Source organism: Pogona vitticeps, chromosome 3, assembly GCF_051106095.1.
Source record: "Pogona vitticeps strain Pit_001003342236 chromosome 3, PviZW2.1, whole genome shotgun sequence".
Taxonomy (NCBI): Eukaryota; Metazoa; Chordata; class Lepidosauria; order Squamata; family Agamidae; genus Pogona; species Pogona vitticeps.
In genome coordinates this window covers 152,242,483-152,248,175 of record NC_135785.1, presented here as the reverse complement: position 1 = coordinate 152,248,175, position 5,693 = coordinate 152,242,483, and positions in this window count along the sequence as shown.

Here is a 5,693-nt window from a genome sequence, read left to right as displayed (position 1 = left end):
ATGGGAATAGTATGCAATGTTATCTGTTCCTGGAAAAAACTAATTTATCCTGTTAATGGGAAGACTGCAGGTAATTACAGGAGGAACAGGGAAGCCGGTTGCATCATAATCCCTGCTAATCAGAATCTCCTAGGGCTTAACAAAACAAAACAAACAAACAAACAAAAGTCCTGGCTTCATTACTGGTTCCTACTAGTTTTGTGTACACGCAGAGTAAGTGTAAGGCAGTGGTTAGATTGTTGGACTGGACCTTTAGATCCAGGTTCCAAACATCACTGAGTCAGACTTACTTAGACCAGTCACTCTCTTTCAGCCTTTTCATAATGTTGTAAGGGTAGAGTGATGAAGAAGAGAGCCATGTATGCCTTATTGAGTTCATTGGAAGAAAATATGGTACAGATGCCAGAAATATGATAGGACCCCAAACAAGTCTGTTACAGATAAAACAAAAATGAGAATGCAATAATAATGAGACTGATCATGTCAATTAGAATGGAACAACATTCCTTTTTAAAAAAATTATTTTTAAAGAAAACAAATACTACTACTACAACAAAATACAAAAATGCAAATAATAATGCTTAAAATACACTAAATTCTACCATACACCCCACACCCACTGGACCCCATTGAATAATATTTTTATTACAAACTTGCTTTCCAAAATTGTATAGATTGTTGTTTAGAGGCTTTCCCCTTTCCTTTTACTAATACAAATTCAACAAATCTACCCCAAATAGCACAAAAATATTTGAGCTTATTTCCCCTCTTTTCATCTTGAGTTCAGTTGCACAGCAGAAGGTTAATACAAGCGCAAGGCTGTGGACAGGGCATGAACACTGCATGCAAACCATGGTAGTCTGACAGTGCTATTTCAGTCCTCTGTACTCCCCAAACCTGTTTTGATTTTGAGCTTCTGCATTGTGGGTGCTGGATTTTGTGCAAGCTTAAGTAATCACTGTGAGGCCAAGTGGGTTATTGTTGTTTTATCTCTTTCCAAAGGGCATAAAGTGGTAGGTTTTATTCCCGCCCCCCCACACACACACACACTTCTTGTGCACTGATCTTCAGGCTTTATTTAAAGTGGGATCATCTTGTTAGAATACTTTGGTCACATTTTTACAAGTATGTATAAGAAAATTATAGCAGGATCAGAGATTGATAGTAACAAGTTGCAAGTAACACTGTTCATTGTAATGAATTTCACATTTTATACAAAATGACACAAATTATGTCATTCATATTTGATGTCATTCTTTGATCTATCCTTGTCATTTTGTGACAAAAGGTGTAATGACAAGTTATAAGAAGTTCCTTTTTTGCAAACAGTATGGCCAAAATGCTGTTGCATTACCACTTCTGTATAGCTTGATATTGCTCCCTCAGCAGTTGCACAATGGCAGGAGCAAAGGTCTGATCTCTAAGGCACTGGCATATTTTGTAATTAGTGGTGCAGGGCTAATTGCATGTCATATTCCCCCTTTTTTTGCCAGACATTACTGCCCAGCCCATATTTGCTCTGACCACCATAAAAGATTTAGATTTCATTTTCTCAAAAAAAAAAACCTCTAATAGGGCTTCTTTTTTATAAACTATGTCTCTAGTTCAACTCCGCATACTTTCATCTTTCTTGTTTCTTGCCATTTGTGCACAGAGTGCATGCCATTAAGCACAATGTGGCATCTTGGTCATATAAGACATTTTGCCTTCATCAGAGAGGTACTGTGTAGTGCAATGCATTTTAAATGTGGAAGGCCTATGACATGCCTTACAAATATAGAGACAGGTGAGAATTTTGTTCTCTGCGATTTTTGAAAGAACTTTCCAAAATTTGCAATTTTTTCATACATATATGGAAAAAATTGAGACACGTTCTTCTTAAGAAAGAAAGAAAGAAAGAAAGAAAGAAAGAAAGAAAGAAAGAAAGAAAGAAAGAAAGAAAGAAAGAAAGAAAGAAAGAAAGAAGTGGAGAAAGGGAAACTATCCATCCAGAAGACTTTGTTGAGCTCTTTAAAAACTGGCTTTGAATCTCCATGTATCCAGCCACGTTTGTGATGCTGAATTAATTTGTCACTTCTTTCCCTGAAGATTTCTGATCCTTAATAGCTATAGGACAGAAAGGTAGAACAAGATTCACTGTACGCTAGAAAAGAGGTACTATCTGTTGAATTTTTCCAGTGCAGATAATTAAGTGCTTGTTTTGCAATGTTTTCAATTACAAGTTACAAGAATTCACAGATTGTTTTATAAACAGGATGAAAAGAACTCTACATTTAAGAAAATCAAAAAAGGAGAAAGTGAAAGATGCATCCAAACTGACAGATTCACCAAACTATACACTGGGGCTTAGAAGTAATAGACAAAATCTAGATCTAATGAGTCTCTGTTTAACACTGCTAAAGTGCTGAACTCTAAGCCAGCAGTTCAGTTAGGATTTAAATGAACATTACAAAAAAACCCACATTATTTAAAGAGGAATTTGCTTAATTCCTGAAAATGTCTGCTTCTCACACCAGAAAGTTTCCATACTTTCTGTCATTCACAGATTAGCTTGCTTTGTTTTGTGACTAGTGTTCTAGATGTAAACATGAGCATGATTATGAGTATGATTGCTCAGTCACTGTGGTCTACTAGCATCACATCTTGGAAACACTAAAGAACTTCAGTTTCTAATGATATATTGGCTGCAGAATCTGACCATTAATCAGACTGATACTGGATTTGTTTTTGGTTTATTCCAGCTCATAGTAGAAAGTCATGAAGGATTCCTTCTTTCCTTATGTAGTCAATGACAGTGGCTTGTGGCATAAAGATAAGAGAAAGCTAGTTGTTTTGGAATTAATCATGGGGAAGTATACTAGGCAGCTGCTTTTGATGTCTGCTTTGATAATGGCTATTTAAAACAAATGAACAAGTTCCTTTAGGGGGATCAAATTGATAGTCCATTCACCTATGAAAAAGATCCTTGTTCCAGACTTACAAGATGATTGTACTATTCCCCCTCACAGGATTTACAGGTGCTTCTGCTTGTGCATCTGGGGAAGGATAATAATGTCCTCATTGTTTTTATGGCTCTTGCCTCCCCATGATTGCTTGTATGCCTTATGGCTGCACATCTGTGCAACAGACTCTTCTGAAGAGCAGTGAACATGTTGCAAGGGTGCCAGGTTCACAAATGCACTTTGAACGATGGCCATGGTAATGGCTGTACAGCTGCTGAACATAACTAAAATCTGTGCTCTCTTGTTTCATGATGGGTGTAACCTAAATAAGTAACAAAGCAACATCTGTCAGGATGCCTCATGCTTTCAGGGTTATGGTCTTTCTATGAATATTTGTCACTGGATCATGACAGTGTCTTATTAGTTCTGCTGTGTCCTCTCATTCCTCATTTTGTTGTGTTTTTTGCCCCTAATTATTTCTGTTCACAAGAAATGAGTTGTTTGCAAAAAGGGTCAAAGGTGCTTTCCATAGAAATATGAATGCATCTTTTAGATGGATTTTTGACAAAAGTTAGAAAATGTAGAGATATCATTTATCCACCTCCTTTCTATTCTGCTCTAATATAGGAAACCCACTCTAGACATCAGCCCTTAATGCATGGGTGGGCCAAGCAAAGCCCTCAGAGGGTTGTTGGACTGCAAGTCCCATCAGATCTAGCCAGCATATCTAATAGTAAAGAATGCTGGGAGCTGTAGTCCAGGAACATCTGGAGGACTCCACTTCACCCAACCCATGTCTAAAATCAACTCACATCTCATGCCAGAAACAGGAATATTCAGAAATTAGTGGAATAACAGACTACTCTTCTGCTGATCTGAAAGCTGCCATCCTTCAACAAGTGCATTCAGGAGAATGCAGTGTGAAACTGCGAAATGGCAACTTACCCTCCCCAAGAAAGTTTGGTACTCTTACCTCTGGCTTAGACTAGGATAATGATTCTCATTTGCATTACAGACCTCACTTAATAATGCTGGAATATTTATGTTGTCATCAATTACTGCTGCTGTGAAGGGTTGCTGTGCTTATTCTGGATGTAATTTATGCTTTCAGGCAATAATTATTTTTAGTTGTTTTTTTTAAAAAATATATATTTCTGAATTTCTGGGCTCTCCGAGTGATGTAGGATAAATGTTCTTTTAAAAACAGATTAAAAACTGCTTTTTGAAGTCCTCATTCTTCAAGAACATATTAAAAACAACCCCACAAGGCAATTTTAGAACAAGATTAATGGCCAAAGGACATAAAGAACAATGCAGACTTTCCTATACTTTTAAAAAGAGTAAATAGAAAGTAGAAATAGAAATTATGATGATGATGATGATGATGATAGTCCATGTCATCTTTAAATTGATATATCAGCCATGTCATTTCCTGATAAGCATTACATCAAATGTAAGGAAATAAAATCAAAAACATGTGCATTCACAAAGGTTCTGGCTACTCCCAGGCTAAGAAACCCACTTCTCCTGGAGACTCACTTGTCCTTTGTGACAGACATTGTTATTTAGACAGCCCTTTGGCCACTGATTGATTGATGAGGAAAGCAGTTGTTATACTTCTTTTTATTCCATTTGTAAATGTCCTTTAAATCATGCTAATTCAATGCTTCCTTCTAATGTGGTCATTTATTTATCGGGGCCAGTATTCTTTCACTAGTATCAAAGAAAATTAGGCCTTTCAAATCACTTGCTGAATGATAAGTCAACACTTGAGTAAATCCAACTACTCTAACTGGAACTGCCAAAAGAACGTTGACCTCAGTTCACTGCCTATTCTAAGAAGAGGGCAGATGGTAGACTGGGCAAAGAGACTGCTGGTCATAGCAGTCACATAGCTGTCTAGGAGCATTGCTGGGTTGAAGAAAACCTCCATGTTATGAATCTGTTTCTTCAGAAGGAGTGGTGATCCCAATATTACCCTAAGTTGAATTTTTCTTAAGACCAACACAAGTTCTGTCTGGCCTGGATTAAGCTTCAGTTATACTGAGCTCATGATTCAGGACTTGCACAGCTCCCCAAGGGTTGAGGTGTTCCATGATCTGTGTTCAGGTGCATTTGTTCTGAGTCTTCTTCCACTGTCCTTCTATTATCCTGTTACAGGCCATATTGTTTGTATTTCATTTCCACTTGATGTCACAGCTCACTTCTCCCACTTATCCATATGACCTACCTAGCAATTAGCGATAACTAATGAAGTGAACTCCTCTCCATGAAAATTTGGAATGCAACAAATAGTGTAATTTTTAACATGCCACTGGTATTTTGTTTGGTTTTGCCACAAGTAATAGAACTACAACTCTGGAAATAATTTGACACCTATTAGGCTAATGCCTTGCTTGAAATAATCAGGATGAATACACATAAGCAATGCCACCAAATTGCATAATTATCTGGTTCATAAGAAGAATGTGCCCAGCTCTTAATGCTGGGATGCCATACAAACTAAATGCTGTTTCTCCCACAAATTCTTCTCCTATTTGATTTATATAATAAGATGGTAATGAATTGTAACAAATCTAAGTACAGTGGTGCCTCGCTTAACGAGCACCCCGTTTAACGACAAATCCGCATAGCGATGAGGTTTTTGCGATCGCAAAAGCGATCACATTGCAATGTTTTATATGGCAAAACATCGCTTTGCGATGATCGGTAAGCATTTCGCTTACCGATTATCGCATGACGATGTTTTAA